This window comes from Mixophyes fleayi, chromosome 3 (genome assembly GCF_038048845.1).
Source record: "Mixophyes fleayi isolate aMixFle1 chromosome 3, aMixFle1.hap1, whole genome shotgun sequence".
In the NCBI taxonomy this organism is placed as follows: domain Eukaryota; kingdom Metazoa; phylum Chordata; class Amphibia; order Anura; family Limnodynastidae; genus Mixophyes; species Mixophyes fleayi.
The window spans coordinates 219,880,295-219,901,477 of NC_134404.1; the positions used below are offsets into that span (position 1 = coordinate 219,880,295).

At 41.1% G+C, this 21,183-nt stretch overlaps 2 long non-coding RNA genes across 2 annotated transcripts; both read left to right on the forward strand.

Moving 5' to 3' along the window:
- The first annotated feature begins 7,722 nt into the window (after positions 1-7,722).
- Positions 7,723-15,885, forward strand: LOC142142880 (uncharacterized). The gene is made up of 4 exons (XR_012689374.1): positions 7,723-7,783; positions 8,735-8,823; positions 13,960-14,022; positions 15,837-15,885. It is a non-coding gene; the product is annotated as an uncharacterized LOC142142880 (long non-coding RNA).
- Positions 15,886-15,910: 25 nt separating this feature from the next.
- LOC142142882 (uncharacterized) lies at positions 15,911-19,133 on the forward strand. Its single transcript, XR_012689375.1, has 3 exons — positions 15,911-15,975; positions 16,980-17,123; positions 19,075-19,133. It is a non-coding gene; the product is annotated as an uncharacterized LOC142142882 (long non-coding RNA).
- The last annotated feature ends 2,050 nt before the right edge of the window (positions 19,134-21,183 follow it).

Consider the following 21,183-nt stretch of genomic DNA (forward strand, 5'->3'; position numbering starts at 1 on the left):
CCATCTCCCACCTTAAGTTTTCCCAAAAATTTTGGCCCTTCCAGCACCATCTCTGACTCAGTCTCCGTCTCCATAGCTGCAACCCCCACTGACACCATCTCCTCACCCGCAACCCCCACTGACACCATCTCCTCACCCGCAACCCCAACTGACACCTTCTCCTCACCCGCAATCCCCACTGACACCTTCTCCTCAACCGCAACACCCACTGACACTTTCTCCTCACTTACCATCTTCTCACGCTCCTTGGCGCCAGACAGGTTCCTCTGTCATTTTATACACTCAGACATGTGCGTTCGTTTCTGCTGTGGATCAATCAGCGATGATGCCCGCAGAGAATGGAGCATTCCATTACATACGAAGGGATTTTATTATTAGGGAATAATTATTGCATTGCACTTTACCAGTTAAATGTTTTTGCAAATTTTATGTATGGTAATAAACTTCTATTTTATAGGAATGCAGGAAGAGACAGTGTTGCCTTCTCTTTTTATGCAACTTTGGGTGTTAACTATAGTGAAAGCTCTGCCCCTTTATGCTAATGTCTTTGGTATATCGTTACATGCCCCGCAAATGATGCTTCAGTGTGTACAAAATTAAAATTAATGCTCACGACAACATGGCTGTAAAAAGTCGCTAAAGGGACGTTCGCTCTTTCCTTTATTGTCTAAAACAAGGCTAGTGTGTATGCAGTCCATGGACCGAGCGTTCGGACCAGGGATTGCATGTTAAATCGATCGGCATAAAAAATTTGTTGGAAAATTCTGTATTGTGTACCCAGCTTTAGTCAGGATGACACCAGTAAACAATGCCACATTGTTAACACCTCCTGGTGACCCTAATGCTAAGCTAAACACAGTCCAGCTCTCTACTGACTGGCCAGCTCTTCCAGCATCAGTCACCAACATAAAATTAACAATACAGTCTTTTAACCCCCACCCAAACACTGCAAACCAATCACAGACAATAAATCAATAACACGCATATGGTACACCTATGTGTTTGTGTGCTATGGGAAAGACTGTGTGGGAATTAACTCTGTATGCAGCTTTTCCTTGCAGAGTTCCCGGGACTTCACCTGTCCCTATGCAGGGGAGCTGTAGCAAATGGGCATCTTTGCTACAATGTATATATATATATATATATATATATATATATTTATATATATATATAGATAGATAGATAGATAGATAGATATCTATATATATCTATATATATGTATATATATATATATATATATATATATATATATATATATATATATATATATATATATATTATATATACACATATATATACACATATATAAATATATTTATGTTGTATTTCATGATACTAATATCATAGTGTTACTAGTAATGGAACCAACAAATAAATGTTACGCCACACAGTAGTGCCCCAGTTCAAATTATGTCACATAGTTGTTTTCCCAATTCATACCATACCTCATAATTGTGCCCCCACTTTATAGTATGCCATATAGTTGAGCTCCAATAGCTAGTAGGTCATATAGTTGTGCTCCAAATACATTGAATGCCACATAGTTATGCCACAATACACAGTATGTCACATAGTTGTGCCCCAATACACAGTATGCCACATAGTCAGGGGCGGATTGGCCACAGAACCTACCAGGAGTTGTCCCGGTAGGCAAGTGGCCACAGGAGGCCGCCGATTGATGTTTTGGTGGGGGTTAAAATAATGTAAAAAAATTAAGTGCAGTGCCTGATTTTGCTGGACGCTGGACCCTTCGGACCGGCTGTCGATGTTGAAGCAATGTGGTAGTGGGTGGCTGGCCCCTCCTCCTCTGATCTATTAATCCGTCCTCCCTCCCCCCAGCGTGGCCTCCTCCATTCCCCGTAATTGCGGATGTCTCATGGGACATGGCGTCCCATGTGTGTGTACATAGGAGTCTCCTGGCGGGCGGCAGGTAAGTTTGAATGAAAGGTGGGGCAGCTCTTTTGTTTGAATGAAAGAGGGGGCAGATCTAATGTCTGAATGATGGGGGGGCCTGCTCTGATGTGTGAATGAAAGGACTGAGGGGCCTGCTCTGATGTGTGAATGAAAGGACTGAGAGGCCTGCTCTGATGTGTGAATGAAAGGACTGGGGGCCTACTCTGATGTGTGAATGAAAGGACTGAGAGGCCTGCTCTGATGGGTGAATGAAAGGACTGAGAGGCCTGCTCTGATGTGTGAATGAAAGGACTGGGGGGCCTGTTCTGATGTGTGAATGAAAGGACTGGGGGCCTACTCTGATGTGTAAATGAAAGGACTGGGGGCCTGCTCTGATGTGTGAATGAAAGGACCTGGGGGCCTGCTCTGATGTTTGAATTAAAGGACCTGGGAAGCATGCTCTGATGTGTGAATGAAAGGACCTGGGGGCCTGCTCTGTGTATACTATTAATTTAATATCAGAGCTAGTTGGCGCTTTCTAATTTTCATGTACTCATTATTTTTTCCAAAAAGTACACCCAACATTCCAGGATCCAGACAAGCAGCAAATGATCTAAAGTAACCAACAGCCACAGGTGGTGAAAGTGACAAGAACAGGTAGGAGAGAGGAGGACAGTCTGCCAACTGTTCTGAATCTGGTGGGGTAGTCCCGAATTTTGATGACTGTCAGCCTGTATAATGTAATTGAGGCTGTGGGTCCACCCATTGCCACTTTAAAACTGCAGTTATCATGATGTCCATTAAAAGTGACGTGTTTTATGCTGTATGGGTTCTGCAAAGTCGCATTTTACATTTGAAGGGGATTTTAGCTGCCGGAAATACTACTTGTCAGTTATATTATCGCTTTTATACTCATCGTGATTGTTTTGTCAGTGTGGTGTGTGTCGGGTTTGTAAGTGCCGATTACACGACTACCAACGTGTCTGCCAAACCTCCCTGCACTGTTATTAAGTCAAACCACCAAAAATCACTGGGCATATTTAGGGCTCATATGCAATTGTTACGAAAGAAGTGTTTTCATGTTTAAAGCATTTCACCTTTGTGGTGATTGCATCTGGAAAGCCATTTATTATTTATTATAAGGATTATTTTTAATGCTTTTTTGTGAAACACACAGTACACTTATTTATATATTATATATAGAGAGAGAGATTTGCTGATAGTTTGCATCTCAGGATGTCAGGGAAAGATGCAACAGTGCGGTGAGCTGCTCATATGCTACTCCTGTAGACTGATCAAATATAATTGTGCCAACAGGTTCCCCAAACGTATTAAACAAAGTCAGATATGTTTTTATGTAGGGAATATTGGGCGGATGTATTAGTAGGCAAATAAACAACTTTGAGCACAGAGGCATAAACCAGTCGCAGATCATGCAAAAGGATTCATGTATTTTTATAACACAGGACTGGCAGCTTTTGCACTGCATTGCTTTAGAAATGATCCACAGCGTTTTACATCATCACATCTAGGGTTTCCTAAATGTTACTACAACCAAATTCCAGTAGTCCTAAATCCTGCCTACTTTTGTGTTAGCCACACCTACATTTGTTTTAATCCCGCCCACATGAGGCCACTTCAAAAAAAAATTCCAGGGACACTTTAAGTTCCCAATCCGCCCCTGCACATAGTTGTGCCCCCAATACATTGAATACCACATAGTTGTGCTCCAATAAATAGTATGCCACATAGTTGTGCCCCCAATAAATTGAATGCCACATAGTTGTGCCCCCATAACACAGAATGCCCCATAGTTGTGCCCCCAATACTTAGAATGCCACTTACACATGCCCCCAATACATAGTATTCCACTTAGACATGCCCCCAATACACAGTATGCCACTTACATGTGCCCCCAATACACAGTATGCCACTTACATGGCCCCCAATACATAGTATGCCACTTACATGTGCCCCCAATACATAGTATGCCACTTACATGTGCCACAAATACATAGTATGCCACTTACATGTACCCCCAATACACAGTATGCCTCATAATTACATTTGAAGACTTCCGTTCCACAGCTGGGAACTACTGCACTTAAGCAGCTGATGATGGCCAAAACTGAGTTACTGCGTATGTGCAGGAGCTCCGTTTCGGCCATCCTCTGCTGCTTTAGTAAAGCAGCTGCAGAGCGCCGGTGTGCCATATAAAAGTAGTCTGCATGCCACGTCTGACACGCGTGCCAGAGGTTGCTGAACCCTGCCCTAAATGATCCTGTGTGTTTTCTACTAACAGTGCTTCAAAATTTGTTTGTATCAATTGTCTTTTTGGTAATTTCTATATTTATGTTGCAGTATCTACTACGAGTATTTTCAATAATGGTTGATAATGTATAAATTCTTTCACTAGTGGGAACCACAATTTCAATATGTAATTATTATTAACCAAGCATTATTAGTCAGTATGTCATTATCAATTGATATAATGTACTCCTGAAATAATCAGGAAGATATTGGAATAGTTAATAGATGTAAATAATTCATCACTTTCTTATATCTTGGTGATTTGCATCATAATGATAATTAGCTGCCAATAAAATGCTGCAAATCACCAAGATATAAGAAAGTGATGAATTATTTACATCTTTTAACTATTCCAATATCATCCTGATTAATTCAGAATTCTTTTCTTCTTTTCGACTTAATGTAGATGATATAGTATTGGGAGAGCACCCCCTATGAAATAAATACAGAGAGGGGTATATGCCAATATTTTAGAAATAGTGGACTCTTTTGGTGTGGATTTCTCACTTCTTCTTTATAATCCCTCAACTCATACTTATATTGAAAATTGGCAATTCCAACAATGTAGCTTCATAAGTACCTGGGGTATTAACTCTTGTAAATGCTTATTCATGCCAATTTTATAAAACATTACTGGCAACTAATTTTTTTAACTGACACATGGCAATGAAACCTTGGCTAGATCTATAAGTAATATCAGCATCCACAATAAAATGGGGTGAGTAAGGGTTTCACAGTTCTACACAATCTCAGAATCACTGGGTGTCCCTTTTGTGTGTATTATTGTTGTGTCTGAAGAGGTATCATTATTATTCACGTTTTTCTTGAAAATATATAACTTACTTTCTAACAGTCAGTAACCCTGGTAAGCTCTATACTGAAGTCTACACCTTTCTGCAGGGCTTTGCACCTGTGAATATGACAATGCTCAAAGCTGCTGCCCAGGCACTGATACGTGATTGGTTTATAATAGTAGGAGCATTGTCATCTGATCACACACTGTTGGCAGATGTAATGTGAGTACAAATGTTGTACACTGTCCTGTTTTTCCCAAAAAGGAAATCAACCAAGATGAAGGGAGGAATTCAATTAAGCCCAAAGTCCTGTAGGACTTTTGCTTGCACCTCACAGAGGGATTTACTTACTGTATACCCAGAGGTGCGTATGGCTGCACATTGCACAAGGCTCCTACGGGACCTTGTGCTGAATTGATTTCTCCCTGAAGAGCTTAGACTAGTCATGGTACTAGATTAACAGGATTGGTTAGAGTAGGCATACACACAGATATGTATCATCATCATCAGTTATTTATATAGCGCCACTAATTCCGCAGCGCTGTACAGAGAACGCATTTACATCGATCCCTGCCACATTGGCGCTTACAGTCTAAATTCCCGAACATATACAGACAGAGAGAGAGATGAAGGTCAATTTAATAGCAGCCAATTAACCTACTAGTATGTTTTTGAAGTGTGGGAGGAAACCCGCGCAAACATAGGGAGAACATACAAACTCCACACAGATAAGGCCATGGTTAGGAATCAAACTCATGACCCCAGTGCTGTGAGGTAGAAGTGCTAACCACTAATCCACGGTGCTGCCCTATGTGCTTTTGTGTCTGTATGCTATTATTATGAATAGTATTACTCCATATTATACACTGCACTTGGCACTGAATAATAAGTAGGATACCTCAGTATAGAAATGGAAATCTTTATGTCACATAGCTATCCCAGTTTTAGGAATTAGTAGAACTGTTGGCTCAACCTATAGTCTATAATATAGTCTATAATATAAGGCAAATATTGATATATTCTATTTTATCACTCCATTAGGAACCAGCAATGCTCAGCCAATCTGCCTCGGAGATCAAGTCTCTGAAAACATCCTGAGACTATCGTTTTGCCGTGAGCTTGGCCGGGGCTCTTTTGGAAAGGTAAGCAATGAGTGTTCAATAGTCCCAAGAGATTTATGTGTGAAGGTGGATGTTATTAGAAATCAGAAAAGCTGCGTCCGAGCTTCTCACACATCACATGTTGCAGTGGAAAAGGCCTCTTCTGGCGATACTAGCTTTGAGTTTCAGTTTTGAATATATGTCATTATTATGTTTGTTTATTACATTGCACCTAGAAGTACAACCAAAAGGTGCAATATGCGTCCCATTATAAGAACAAAGGTGATGACTAATCCTGTATCACAAAGTAAAATCAGATTTCTGCACTAATTACACTTCTACATCTAATACACACTTAACAAGTACCAATCACGGTCTGTCCACATGTGTATATCTGTGAAAGAGCGCGAGAGGCGTGTACATAGTACCCTTCCTGGACATCCCTTGGAGGCTTGGCATTGGTGACCTAAGCACTATCCTTTCATCCATAGACCCAGTTGAGCTAGAATATGGGTGTGGTGAAAGTGACTGTGCCAGGCTAAAAGCCTCCTATATGACCCCACAGTGACATCTGTCATAGACTATTGACAGTGAACTGGCCTTTCAAAAGGCACGCACCCTGAGGTCACGGCTCCCAAGATTCCATCCGTCAGCACTGCGAACAGATACTGCAATCTTCACATGCAAAATCAAGCTCTCCAAAGTGGACGGTACAGGTTGAGCATATATATGAATATATATATATATATATATATATATATATATATATATATATATATACACTCACTGTATATCCAGGTTCTCTATGATAGTTAATAAATTACATCAGTTCAAGTAATAAAATTGTTTTATAAAAATAAAAATATTTAAGATGCACTTTGTAAAGCTAAGTGAGAAATAATAGATTCCCATTGTAACTGACACAGCAATGGCAGCCGCACTCACTAGATTCTGTTAGTTGTATCTATAAAGGCAGATATAGAAGAAAAGCACATATCCACTCTTTCCTCCATATTTTCCTCTTCTTGACCATTTTCTACATGGAGGAGGTGTCAGGGGCAGTGAATAATCTCATTGCCATGCCTTTATGTACCTATCCCTAGGCATAATAGGGATAGAATAGGAATAAGGGCATAGGGGATATAGATATGAGTTGGTCTGACAAGAGAGGGTGGCAGATTTTGGAAAACACCAGTAAGACAGGCATCATAGGTAAAAATCATCATCATCATCATCAACATTTATTTATATAGCGCCAGCAGATTCCTTAGCGCTTTACAATTGGGAACATCCATAGATGTGCATATATGTTGGAAGATAAATGCATTGGGTGTTATTATTAAACAGGAAAGTGAGGGGTTCCCGGATAATATTTTACACTAGTGGCTAGAGACATTTAGCCAAACTATGGTAACACAGAGTTAAATGTTGTAAAATAGGTGTTCCCCAATGTATAATATGTAAGGTCATTAAAGGATTAATGTCACGTTTAGAGGAGATGTTTATAAACATTTAGACACATACTTTATTTGTCCTCTAATGTTACATATTGTCTTTATGTTTCTGTGCTCTTTATGAGGCTGACCCTATAATGTCTCCTCTAGGTCCTGCTGGCAGCAGATTCTTATACAAGTCAGCATTTGGCTGTGAAAGTCATCAGCAAGAGGGATCTGCTAGTTGAGGGCAGTGAGCATGTGATGGTGGAGCAGAGAGTATTACAACTTGCATCTGGAAGCGCCTTCCTCGTTCATGGTTGCTTTGCTTTCCAGACCAAGGTACCGCTGTGACCACCTCCTTATTGCCAAACATATGCAATATAACCTCACTTGTTTCTACTGCAAATTGTTTTTCTTTACTAAAACAGCAAATCTTATCTCCTATATTCCAGATACATCCGGGATCTTTCGGGCTCATTCACATTATTATTTTGTTAAGTTCTGGAGATGCACAGTGTTAACAAATGCATCCCTGCTGTATCTACATTGACATAGGGACCATTGATCCTTAGATCCCTGCACCTGTGTCACATCACAACACAGTACAACATGCCAGGAGTTCTTCATAAGGACTTTCTGCTTTGTTGATAGGGCACCTGGTCGGAGCACCTGTCCAGTGAAGAACCACATTCAGTTATAAATTCCTCTCCACAGCAGTGTTGAATCTCCTGTCCTGTCCACTCCTTCCATACTGGTCATTTAGTCATTTCATTTTGGGTATATCTGGGGATGAGCACTCACTTGATGTTAGGGACAAGGTAGAGGATCATAAAGATGAAATGTCCGAAATTGAAAAAATTCAGACACTGAAAATTCAGTTAACAGCCATCTGTCCATGACTCCTTTTATCATATAGTTGGTAATATATCATCCACCATCACTGCTGTAAAACATTCCCCCCATTACCTCTGTAGTAACACAATCTCCCACCTGTTGCATCATATTTCTTTCCTGCCCCTCCAACCTTTTTGGTAACACATTCTCTCCCCATCACCTATCTAGTAACACAATCTATCCCCCTTATCTCTAAAGTAACACATTTCTTCCCCATCCCTCCTCTGTAGAACATCCATGGTTTATTTTTCCTTCTGGCTAACCCCACATGTTTAATTATACTTCTGCTTCTACCATAAAACAGGAGCTTGTGCTACTTGGCATGGAATATGCAAGCGGCGGAGATTTCTTCAACTTGCTGCAGAGGAGAGGCCCCCTTGACATCCCCAGTGCAAGGTGAATATAAGAATAATACACTGTAAAAGCCACTGGATATAGGAAGGACTAAATGCATGAATCAGGAAGATAGATGGCATATTATAAATAACTATTTACACTATATTTTGCAGAAAGACTGCTACTGATCGAAATAGATAAGACAATGTTATAAAGCATTACTCATGTCTGAGTTATTTCTTATAAGTAGGATATTTTAATATAAGCAGTGAAAAACTGGTCACAGTCTTAACATTATCTGACTCTTTGGTAAAGTACTGGCTCACAGCAGTGTTGCTGGAGGATTTTTCTCTGTTTTTTCCTCCATTCTAGATAATCCCACCTTTTCAAGCACCTGCTGTGATCCTATAAATTGATAGAGTAACTTCCATGTCTATATTACTGGGTAAAATCGTCAGCAGAGTTATGGCAGCTCTGGATCCCATATAAAAACAACAAAATAACGATGATTGATAAGACAAGCGCCAGGGGAGGGCTGGCAGACTTTAGCCTGGGGGGCAAGCACACAGCACTGGCCCATAACTAGCGGCCCATCCTTAAAGGGTGGTTTTTGGTACAATATATATTTATCTATATACAAAGAGGCTATTTCTGTTGCTTAATCCATATATATATATATATATATAGTAGAGAGAACAAACAAGATATCTACAGATGGCGCTTACCCAATATATGGAAGATAACACAAGTACAAAATTGCATGTGCGTGTATAAAGCAATAAATAAATAAATAGATGAATATATAATAGTATAAGCAACACCTCCACAATGTGCGTGTGGCAGCCAACCTTAAAAGCGGATGGTTAGTCCGATAACATAGTAGAATATAAATGGTAAAGGGCGGCGCCTTCAAGTGTATACAATGTATATAAACATATAAGCACAAATGTACACAGAAATAGTCCAGAGTAGTTAGAACAAGACGGTGTCTGTATCTGCACCGCAGGTGACTAAAAATCACTGTAGTACAGGATAAATATATTCAAAAGTTGATCATGCACAATCTAATATATTCTAATATATATATATATATATATATATATATATATATATATATATATATATTTATTTATGCCCAGGCCCAGAGCTGGATTAAGACTCTGGGGAGCCTGGGCACTTTAGACAGGGTAACCCCCTATGATGTAGCATGGTTATCATTGTAGAGAAAAAATACACAGGCAATACTGTGTGCACCACTGTTAGGTGCACACAGTTCTGCCTTCACGAGCAGTACACGGTGAAGCGGGACATACCTCCCAACTGTCCTAAGCGAAAGAGTAACCCAAATTCGGGACTGTCCCACCAGATTCAGGACAGTTGGCAGACTGTCCTGCTCTCTCCTACCTGTTCTTGTCACTGTCACCACTTGTGGCTGCTGGTTACTTTGGCTCAGGATCCTTGGAGGTCCTATTTGGTAAAAAATAATTAAAAAAATGGGTACATGAAATTTAGAAAACTTCAACAATCCCTGGCATTAAATCAATATATCAACCAGGTTTTATAATTAGGCCCCCTTCTGTCCCAGCACCTATAGTCACACATGTCCCCCTCTGTCCAGCACCTTTAGTCACACATGTCCCACTCTGTCCCAGCACCTTTAGTCACACATGTCCCTCTCTGTCCCAGCACCTTTAGTCACACATGTCCCCTCTGTCCCAGCACCTATAGTCACACATGTCCCCCTCTGTCCCAGCACCTTTAGTCACACATGTCCATCTCTGTCCCAGCACCTATAGTCACACATGTCCCTTTCTGTCCCAGCACCTTTAGTCACACATGTCCCCTCTGTCCCAGCACCTATAGTCACACATGTCCCTCTCTGTCCCAGCACCTTTAGTCACACATGCCAATCTCTGTCCAAACACCTATAGTCACACATGTCCCACTCTGTCCCAGCACCTTTAGCCACACATGTCCCCTCTGTCCCAGCAGCTATAGTCACACATGTCCCCCTCTGTCCCAGCACCTTTAGTCACACATGTCCCCCTCTGTCCCAGCACCTTTAGTCACACATGTCCCCCTCTGTCCCAGCACATTTAGTCACACATGTCCCCTCTGTCCCAGCACCTATAGTCACACATGTCCTCCTCTGTCCCAGCACCTTTAGTCACACATGTCCCCCTCTGTCCCAGCACCTTTAGTCACGCATGTCCCCCTCTGTCCCAGCACATTTAGTCACACATGTCCACTCTGTCCCAGCACCTATAGTCACACATGTCCCCCTCTGTCCCAGCACCTTTAGTCACACATGTCCATCTTTGTCCCAGCACCTTTAGTCACACATGTCCCCCTCTGTCCCAGCACATTTAGTCACACATGTCTCCTCTGTCCCAGCACCTATAGTCACACATGTCCCCCTCTGTCCAGCACCTTTAGTCACACATGTCCCACTCTGTCCCAGCACCTTTAGTCACACATGTCCCTCTCTGTCCCAGCACCTTTAGTCACACATGTCCCCTCTGTCCCAGCACCTATAGTCACACATGTCCCCCTCTGTCCCAGCACCTTTAGTCACACATGTCCATCTCTGTCCCAGCACCTATAGTCACACATGTCCCTCTCCGTCCCAGCACCTTTAGTCACACATGTCCCCTCTGTCCCAGCACCTATAGTCACACATGTCCCTCTCTGTCCCAGCACCTTTAGTCACACATGCCAATCTCTGTCCAAACACCTATAGTCACACATGTCCCCCTCTGTCCCAGCACCTTTAGCCACACATGTCCCCTCTGTCCCAGCACCTATAGTCACACATGTCCCCCTCTGTCCCAGCACCTTTAGTCACACATGTCCCCCTCTGTCCCAGCACCTTTAGTCACACATGTCCCCCTCTGTCCCAGCACATTTAGTCACACATGTCCCCTCTGTCCCAGCACCTATAGTCACACATGTCCCCCTCTGTCCCAGCACCTTTAGTCACACATGTCCATCTCTGTCCCAACACCTATAGTCACACATGTCCCTTTCTGTCCCAGCACCTTTAGTCACACATGTCCCCTCTGTCCCAGCACCTATAGTCACACATGTCCCTCTCTGTCCCAGCACCTTTAGTCACACATGCCAATCTCTGTCCAAACACCTATAGTCACACATGTCCCCCTCTGTCCCAGCACCTTTAGCCACACATGTCCCCTCTGTCCCAGCACCTATAGTCACACATGTCCCCCTCTGTCCCAGCACCTTTAGTCACACATGTCCCCCTCTGTCCCAGCACCTTTAGTCACACATGTCCCCCTCTGTCCCAGCACATTTAGTCACACATGTCCCCTCTGTCCCAGCACCTATAGTCACACATGTCCCCCTCTGTCCCAGCACCTTTAGTCACACATGTCCATCTCTGTCCCAGCACCTATAGTCACACATGTCCCCCTCTGTCCCAGCACCTTTAGTCACACATGTCCCCCTCTGTCCCAGCACATTTAGTAACACATTTCCCCTCTGTCCCAGCACCTATAGTCACACATGTCCCCCTCTGTCCCAGCACCTTTAGTCACACATGTCCATCTCTGTCCCAGCACCTTTAGTCACACATGTATCCCTATACCCTGCAGCTTCAATTCCCCCACCCTACACACACTAACTCCCCCTTCCTCTTACCTTTTTGTACACGAGTGGCTCCAGGGACATAGAACTCTGCTGCAGCTCTGCACAGACCATAGAGTTCCAGCAGCCCCGCCTACACTTCCTACCATGTGACCACGGAGGTCACATGACCTGGTGATGTAGCTGTTATTGAGATGCGATGGAGACAGCCTGTGCGGTCTGTGCAGGGGCTGTCACATCGCTGTCACTGCAGCCGGATCATTCATTCACAGAATTCATTCTGTGAATGGATGATGCCCCAGCATAGATGATGCAATGTGACAGCCCCTGCACAGACCGCACAGGCTGTCTCCATCGCATTACCACTGGACCACCAGGCGGCCCAAAATACTGTTATACTGTCCGGCCCGGGTGCCATCTGCCCCCCTGCCCCCCGGGCCAGCCCACCCCTGACAAGCGCTATATAAGGTTAAAGCTATGGGACTACTAATCAGTATTATATTGGCACTATAATCATGGCACCCATTATTCACTGCTTTAATCAATGACAAAAATAGGAAATGTTTTTACATGTTGAGCAGACAGTACATAGGTTACATTATGTATAGAAAACTACTTAACTCACAGCTATTTATGAACCAGAAAAAAAACATATTTTTCCTTTGTATTATAATGCATCTAATTTTGATCGACTGTGTTCTTTATCACGGGTAAGCGCATGACTCACCTTTGTAGGATAGTGAGTTTATATGGAAATGCACAAATTGTTGCGTCCAGTGTTGTTTTCAATGCCATGTGCTTGGTAGTTTTCCTTATAAGCCCTTTGTTTTATATTTATTTAATTGATTGAGGCAGAGATACCTCAATCTCGCCATCCCCTATAGCAGCACCAGGGGTGGGCTGGCAAATTTTGGCCTGGGGGGAACATTTGATTCAGCAGCCTATTTTAAAGGAGAAAAAATGCAGGTGGCCCAGTTACCCAGCCCAAAGTAGCCCACTTTAGGACTGGCCTGGGGGGCAGATGCCCCCCTGCCCAGCCTGCCCCTGAGCAGCACCACACCAGACACATCACTAAAGCAAAGGAACAGTCTGTCTCCCTATATCAAACAACATATGTGTCACATACTTGTCTCAGTCATGGATTATTATACTTTTAAGCATACAGGATCAAAAAACTAATGTTATTCTTGTTGTGGCTGATTGTCATAGGTTGTGGGAGCTAATACACAAAACAATTTCAGGTAGATAATAAAGTCCAAATAGGCCAAAGAAATTGCCTTGTATGTGGCTACCAATTATGCCGACCTAAGAAGTGGTCAGATGGGTTCCATACTATAGTTTGTAACAAGTCCTCTGTTAATGGACATAATCATTGTCTGATTGTATTCTATGTTTTATATAGATCCTCATAAGTAATATATTGAATAAAAAAGATAGATACTTTCATATAGCACATAGAACAAAAAACATCATATCAGACAATTGGTCAGTGTAGAATAAAAACAGGGGCAGTTTAAAAGATTTCAGGGAGTTTCCTTAGCCATCAATTTAACATTACACTGATCCAACATTAACCTATTTTCTTTCCTCCAGGTTCTACGCTGCAGAAATTGTATGCGGGGTTCAATTCCTCCATTCTAAGGGCGTAATCCATCGGTAATTATAATGCTATAATATTAAAATAGTTTAATAAAGTTATATTGCAATGGATTCTAATTTCCACAGTATGATATATTTAACATGAGGTCTGCTCTCTACTTTCTAATTGTCATACTTTTATTCATTGTCAAATATTTCCTTCTACAACTGACTGATAGCAGCTCTGCTTCCTGTGAAGGGAAATATACAATGTTACGGTACCATACTGTCACTTTACACGGGCAGCTGCATGTAATCGCGGACCGTAAAATTAATTGAGCATGCCCCAATGAGTTAGAAAGTTCTAAACTGGATACCAAGCAACATAGGCCCGGCCTAGGACAGAAGAGGGTAGTAGGCAGGCCATGCATTCAACATCAGATCACATTTGTAACTTATTTTACATATATGTTCTTTTGCTGGGCACAAGGGCTCTGATGCCATGAGTCACAAATGCCTGCTATTAAAAACATCCTTAAGCATATTTTACTTACTGGTATAAAACAATTATGTATTATAAACAAATGGGAGTTGATTGAGTTTGGGCCTGTTAATAAATTAGGGTCGGGTAGCAGCAGAGAAAATGTAGCCTAGGGGAAAGGCAATCCTGTATACTAGTCACTGGAAAGGGCTCTGCACAGGGTCTCTATGCTGGTAAATTGTGTGGGGTCACTGTGCAGGTATAATAAAGGGCTCACTGTGTATGTTCCCATAAACTTCACATCAACCTTAAACTCTAAACATTTGCATGCAAATAAACACACAGAGTCATGTATAAGTTGCTAAAAAATGGAAGGACTTTTATTATCATTTTGTATTAAACTAAACCTATGGTGGTGGAGAAAGGGCACTGCGAAACAGCTCTCAAGCTGATACCACTAGATCACATGGGGACTGGCGCAAACCGCCGTAAGTCCACAAACCAAAGGGGAACATATCCCCACATTACTTGCGCTGAATTGGCGTCAGAGTGACTGCCCCTTCCAAACTCACGCTGCCCTCCCTCACCGAGCCGGACAGGGACCCTCCTCACCGAAGGACCAAAAAAGGAGTTACTGGTGCCTCTAAGGGGACAGTGACCTGCGGCCAACTACCTGTGTGCCCACTAATCAGCCGCTGAACGCAGTGCCTTCCTACCGCAAACATTAACATATAAAATACTTAAACTGAGGAGTGGGTGAGTGGGATCTCGTGCTGCAGAGTGTGGCAGACCAGGAAGTACAGCCTGCTATATTCAATCAGGGACCCTCCCACAGGAGCTACCATTGGTCAGGCCCAACCCTATGTTAACCCCTTCAGGTAATTGTTCAGCTTGAACAAACACTGTCGCCCTTTAAGTGCGTTCATCCTAAAAGCCTCACTTGTCATGAGCTGAGAACATTTCTGGTATGTGTGAGGACACGACTAAGTATAATGTGTGGGGTATAAACAGTAATGGTGAGATTAGTAATTTGGGTTTGTTTATGCCATTCTGCTAAATTTGCTTTGAATATTAAAATGGCACTACATGGTATCATTCTCAGAGCATTAAAAGTGATCAAAGGTTTCTTCATTTTCTGATTAGGACTCCATTTATGAAATGTAATAGAATACTTCTATACACATAAATAACATACATACAAAAGTGAGAAAACAGATATCACTAATCTGCAAATGATTATAATAGGCGCTGACACTCCAGAGTGACACTGCTAAACCTACATTCAAAACTACTAATGTTCACAATGTACATATTTAAAGTGTAATTTCATTTTGCACAACAAAATAAATCTTGTTTGTATGAAAGCATCGCTTTAGGGCAAAGTGCATACAAAGGTTTTGTTTCTTCACAGAGACCTCAAGCCTGAAAACATCCTAGTGACCGAAACAGGCCATGTAAAGATCGCAGACTTTGGTCTTGCCATTGAAAACATGTATGGAGACCGAACAGCCACTAGCTATGCTGGAACGCCTGGCTATATTGCTCCTGAGGTGAGATGCACAGGATTTTCCTATAGTTTACTTATGTAATTATAGATATTTTGTACAGAAGCCTAGAGAAAAGCAATATGGCTACAAAGGAGAGACTTTAGAAACAGCCTGTACATTAACTGCATCTGCAAGCTGTCCAATAATGAGTAAAGCAAAGTGAGGTTTCACACAAGACCTCCAACAGAGATTATCAGTCAATTATCATTTTGAAGCTATTCTCATTATCCGTTACATAAATAGATGATTTTGCATATTTATCATTCTCAATGAATAGTAAGACTTCAGGTCTACCCTGTTTAAGTTGTACAGTTGCTTTGTCTGCAGAAGACCACTGATAATCCAACAATAGAAAGAGATAGTCCCCACGCTCCTTGAGCCCTGCTTTAGTGCTGGGGAGTCCTGGCTATAATACTGGTGCTAGCCACCTATTTTCGGGGGGAAAGTTTAGGCTGTATTTTATTATATGTATTAAATGATATGTCTTTTAATGTCAATATTGGGCACTTTTGAGAGAAAAGCACTATATAAGTAAAAGTATTATTGTCAGTAAATAGGAGGAAAGTGTGGGGAAACTTAGGTAAATAAGACATAAACTATTATTAGATTTCCTGAAATGTTAGGTTCAGAATTTACAAATAACTAAAGAAATTATTATTATTTTTATTATTATTATTATTATTATTATTAATATTATATAATAATAATAATAATAATAATAATAATAATAATAATAATAATAATAATAATCATACATTTGTAAAGTAACTACAGCCTACCCCATGAAATACAGCACTTGTTTATGTAACTACAAGTTTGCACTAAGTCACACATCAGTGTCCTGAATTGGAACATTATGTCTATTTTGATACTAACTAACTGCCAGTATCTATCTATTTTCACATAAAATATTATATAGAGTGATGGACCTGGGCAATGGGATAAAAGAACTAGAAGGAAAAATCGATTGCTGAAAAATGTAATAACTATTATCTCTCTGCTGGTAGATGCTGTCTGGTGAGGAGTATAATGCCGGTGCAGATTGGTTTTCATTTGGTGTCATCTTGACCAAAATGATTACTGGGAAGTACAAATATCACCGTACACTATTTAATGCACTTGGCTTGGAAGTAAAGGACATCGTTAAAAAGGTAAAATATATTTTAGATTTAATATTAATAATTATCGCAGTAAATTATGTTATTTTAAAATCTATAGGCAGAAAAGTTGCTTCAACACTTTGCTCGTGAGACACTATGTACAAACATCCATGTGACACCACACTGAGACCACTCCTGAAACGTGAGATAAATGATGTCTACTCATAGATGTGGCTCTAGATTTCCTGACCAGAGACCTTCTCCTCTCTCTAGGATACAGTAAAATACATAAACAGAAAGATCATTCCAGTGAAGTGCATACAGAACTGACTGAATGATCAAATTGTTTTTCAGCAATAATTCTTGTTAGAAAATGACACTATAATGAAATAATTAATTGGAGATTATTGCATAGTAAGAAAATTTGGAGAAGCATTACACATTTTTCTAGAAATATTTCTGCCAACGCCCTTCAATAATAATTATATTTCTAGTGATCACTGGTGTGGTCACTGAAGAATTTTGACAGTATCTATTCAGCCCTCACACCTTGACGTTGCTTATACATACTTACATGTTTGTGTAATAGGATTCATAGAAATAATACTCTCATTTCTATATTTCCTATATCCCCTTAGATTGTAATCTCTAACAAGCTGGATCCTCTTCCTTCGTGTCCTCCTCCACTCATTACTTAAGCCACCAGCAAGTGGCGGATCCAGGGGGGGGGGCGATCGCCCCGATCGCCCCCCCTAGCAGGGGCTTGCTGCCGGCGACTGCACACTATGTGCAGATCCGTTCAGCAGAGAGAGTTAGGGAAAGAGTCCTGCCCAACTGCTCTGATTGACACAATCAGAGCAGCCGGGCAGGACTCTCTCCCTAACTCTCTCTGCTGAACGGATCTGCACATAGTGTGCAGCCGTCAGCAGCCTTAGGTGTCAAAAAGGGGGCGGGGCTAAATCGCCCCCCCTAAATCGCCCCTGGTACAATTAACTTCTGGATCCGCCCCTGCCACCAGCTCACCTGTGTCTTTCCTTCTACCCTCAACAAGTGGCACTGAGCCTGTTTCCTGTACCCACACACTTGGGTACAGGCTCAGATTGTGCTAATTAATTCCCTCTCCCAGCCCGCGCCTGCCGCTGAGCACTTTATTTCTTGCTGGTTTGGCTATTCAATTGCTGTTTATTCTATTGTTTTACCTAATTTGTAGTGCACTGTTTTTGTTTTTACTGTAATGTCCTATTTTTGCCTAATACTGTTTTACTGTAATCTCTATGTATGGGGCTGAGGACCTTTTGTGGCACCTTATAAATAAACAGCAATAATAATAATAATAATAATAATAATATTTCCAAATAATTGTGCAGTTTATATTTAAACCAGACCAGAATACCTATAGCATAGACAGATAAAAATTAGGACAAATAAAAGGAATAACTGGTGGTTAGATGTTCTGGTTGTAGAATAATGTTAATATGATGCTACTGACCCCAAATATGCGCAGCATGGGGGCTTAGTGGTTATCACTTCTGTCTCACAGCACTGGGGTCATGGGTTCGATTCCCGACCATGGCCTTATCTGTGTGGAGTTTGTATGTTCTCCCCGTGTTTGAATGGGTGTCCTCCAGGTGCTCCGGTTTCCTTCCACTCTATAAAAACATACTAGTAGGTTAATTGTCTGCTTTCAATTTCACTCTAGTCTCTCTCTGTCTGTGTGTGTCTATGTTAGGGAATTAAGACTGTGAGCTCCAATGGGGCAGGGACTGATATGGGTGTGTACAGCGCTGCAGAATTAGTGGCGCTATAGAAATAGATGATGATGATGATGATGATGAAATATGATCTCAGTATCAACCTCCTGTAGCCATGGACAAATCATGCTATATGCCTCTGTTTCTGTTTGTAAATTGATTGTAATGTGTAGAAATGCAGTGCCTGAAAAGTCTGTGCTCCGTGCTGTGTAAATCAAAGTCCCTAAATCACAATCAAATTACTTTTTCAGCTCCTCTGTAAAGATCAAGACATGCGATTGGGAGTTCATGGAAACATCCGCCAGCATCCATTTTTTGAGCATGTTGACTGGGTCTCGTTGGAAGCCCTTAAGGTTGAACCCCCATACATACCTGCACCAGTAAGTACACAGCAGAACTTGTACAAGCACTTGTGGTGCCTGTAAATAAATGTTGTTCAGCATATGGTACATATGTATAAGGCACATAGACCTGCTGAGATGTAGACATGTGTACACATGTATCAGATGTCATGCAACCATTTGACGTTTGTTTTTTATGCAAAAAGCATCTCTACTTTAACACAATTATAACAGGGAAATTTAAAATCCATGTTTAAAGATTACAACAAGAAACATTTGGAAGAGATTAATTTCTACTACTGGAGCCATATAAGTAGAAAATACTTTATTATTACTTTAACCATACTTTCTGTTCGCTGAATTCACATGTGTGAAAATATCCGCTGATAATTTTTGAATAGTAAATGTTTGCATTGTACTTCATAATAAATTAATATGACAAAGTGCCTCAAGCTTCAGTGGTGTCATTAGTTGCTTACGAAATGATGGGCTTCATTCTTATGAATGTTGGTTCAGGGCACAAATATTTAATCTCCTGGGCATCTATTGTGAAGCACAACATGTCCGCTGCCAGCACTAAGCCAGCTTTGAATGCACCATGCATCTTGATTTCCATCAGTGTACCTATATTTCCATCAAGGTGCATGGGCTTGTGAGCAAGATGGTGGCGTTAGTAGAAGACCACTAGTTTGCACAGATAGATGACTTGGGTAGAATAAGGAAGTTTCTTACAAAGCAGCAGTGGGCACACCAACACACCTACATTTCCAGATCATTGCAGAAACCAAGATTTCTTTTGCACCAACACAGCGCTGGTGACATTTAGGTCTCATTTTAAACTTTTAATAGGACCCTTTTGTCCTTAAGTTGCATTTTGGACAACATATACACAAAGTTGTCATATATAATACAGTGTAAACCTGTAGTGTGCAAACCTGCGACTTGAAGGGTGGAATGGGAGAGGGAAAGGGCTGATGAACGTAGGCAATGTATAGCAAGGCCGTGCTGAAGGCGTGTCAATACAGATGCGGCTGATCCAAGTCCTGGGTTCCACTTAAGTATGTGTTCTTTAGCCATATCATTTGCACTAGTTACAGGATAGGTGTAACTGTTGACTGATATTGATGATTAATACGGTATACGGTATACACGTATGTGTGCTACTAACTAGCTTAGAACATGTGTATGCAAGTAAGATAGACTATGAAAATGCATTAAATGTACAGTGCACATTTAGAACATCCTGGCATGCATTTACTATTTAAAATAAATGGAAAAAAATAATTATATTTTTACGGATATTTTTATCAATGAATATACTATTAAGAGTTGCTAAGTTATTATATAAAACATTTTTGTGCATGTACTTTTGCTAAGACTTTAAATTGCTCATATGCATATGCGTACCTTGGACTCTTTTCTGTCTGTCTACATACAGCAAGTAAGGTTTAGGTAGAGCGATTCAGATTCAAATGGAAATATAACTTGAGATCTTCTTGTATTTAAATAAGGTCAGAACTATGGTCAAGTTACACAATGTTTTTTAAACGCAAGTTGCGTCCGCATATGAAACAGTCTCATAAAAAAGAACAACTAGCAGTATCATAAATAATTTCTGTACTCCTAAAAAGATGAAAGTAATAGCTAAAGTACACTTTTGTTTTGCTTTTCTATAGATAACAATTACACACTCTCGCTCCAGAAAGATCGATTTAAAAAGGATGGAAAAAGCAGAGGCCCAGAGACCAGCTATAGCATCCAAGGACCAGGCCATGTTTAGAGGGTTCACATTTGTCACCTCCAAGTGGAAAACCCTCCCAACGGCAACGGGCCCGAGGCAATAGCAATGCTGGTTAGAGCAATATTTTCTCTATATATGTATATATGTGTATATAATGCATATATTTTATGTATTTGTCTGCTCATGTCTAAAAGTGTGTGTGTTATACTACTACATGACCTGACACAGCTATACAACTTTATACATTATCCACACATTGTTGATTAGATTAAGCTCTT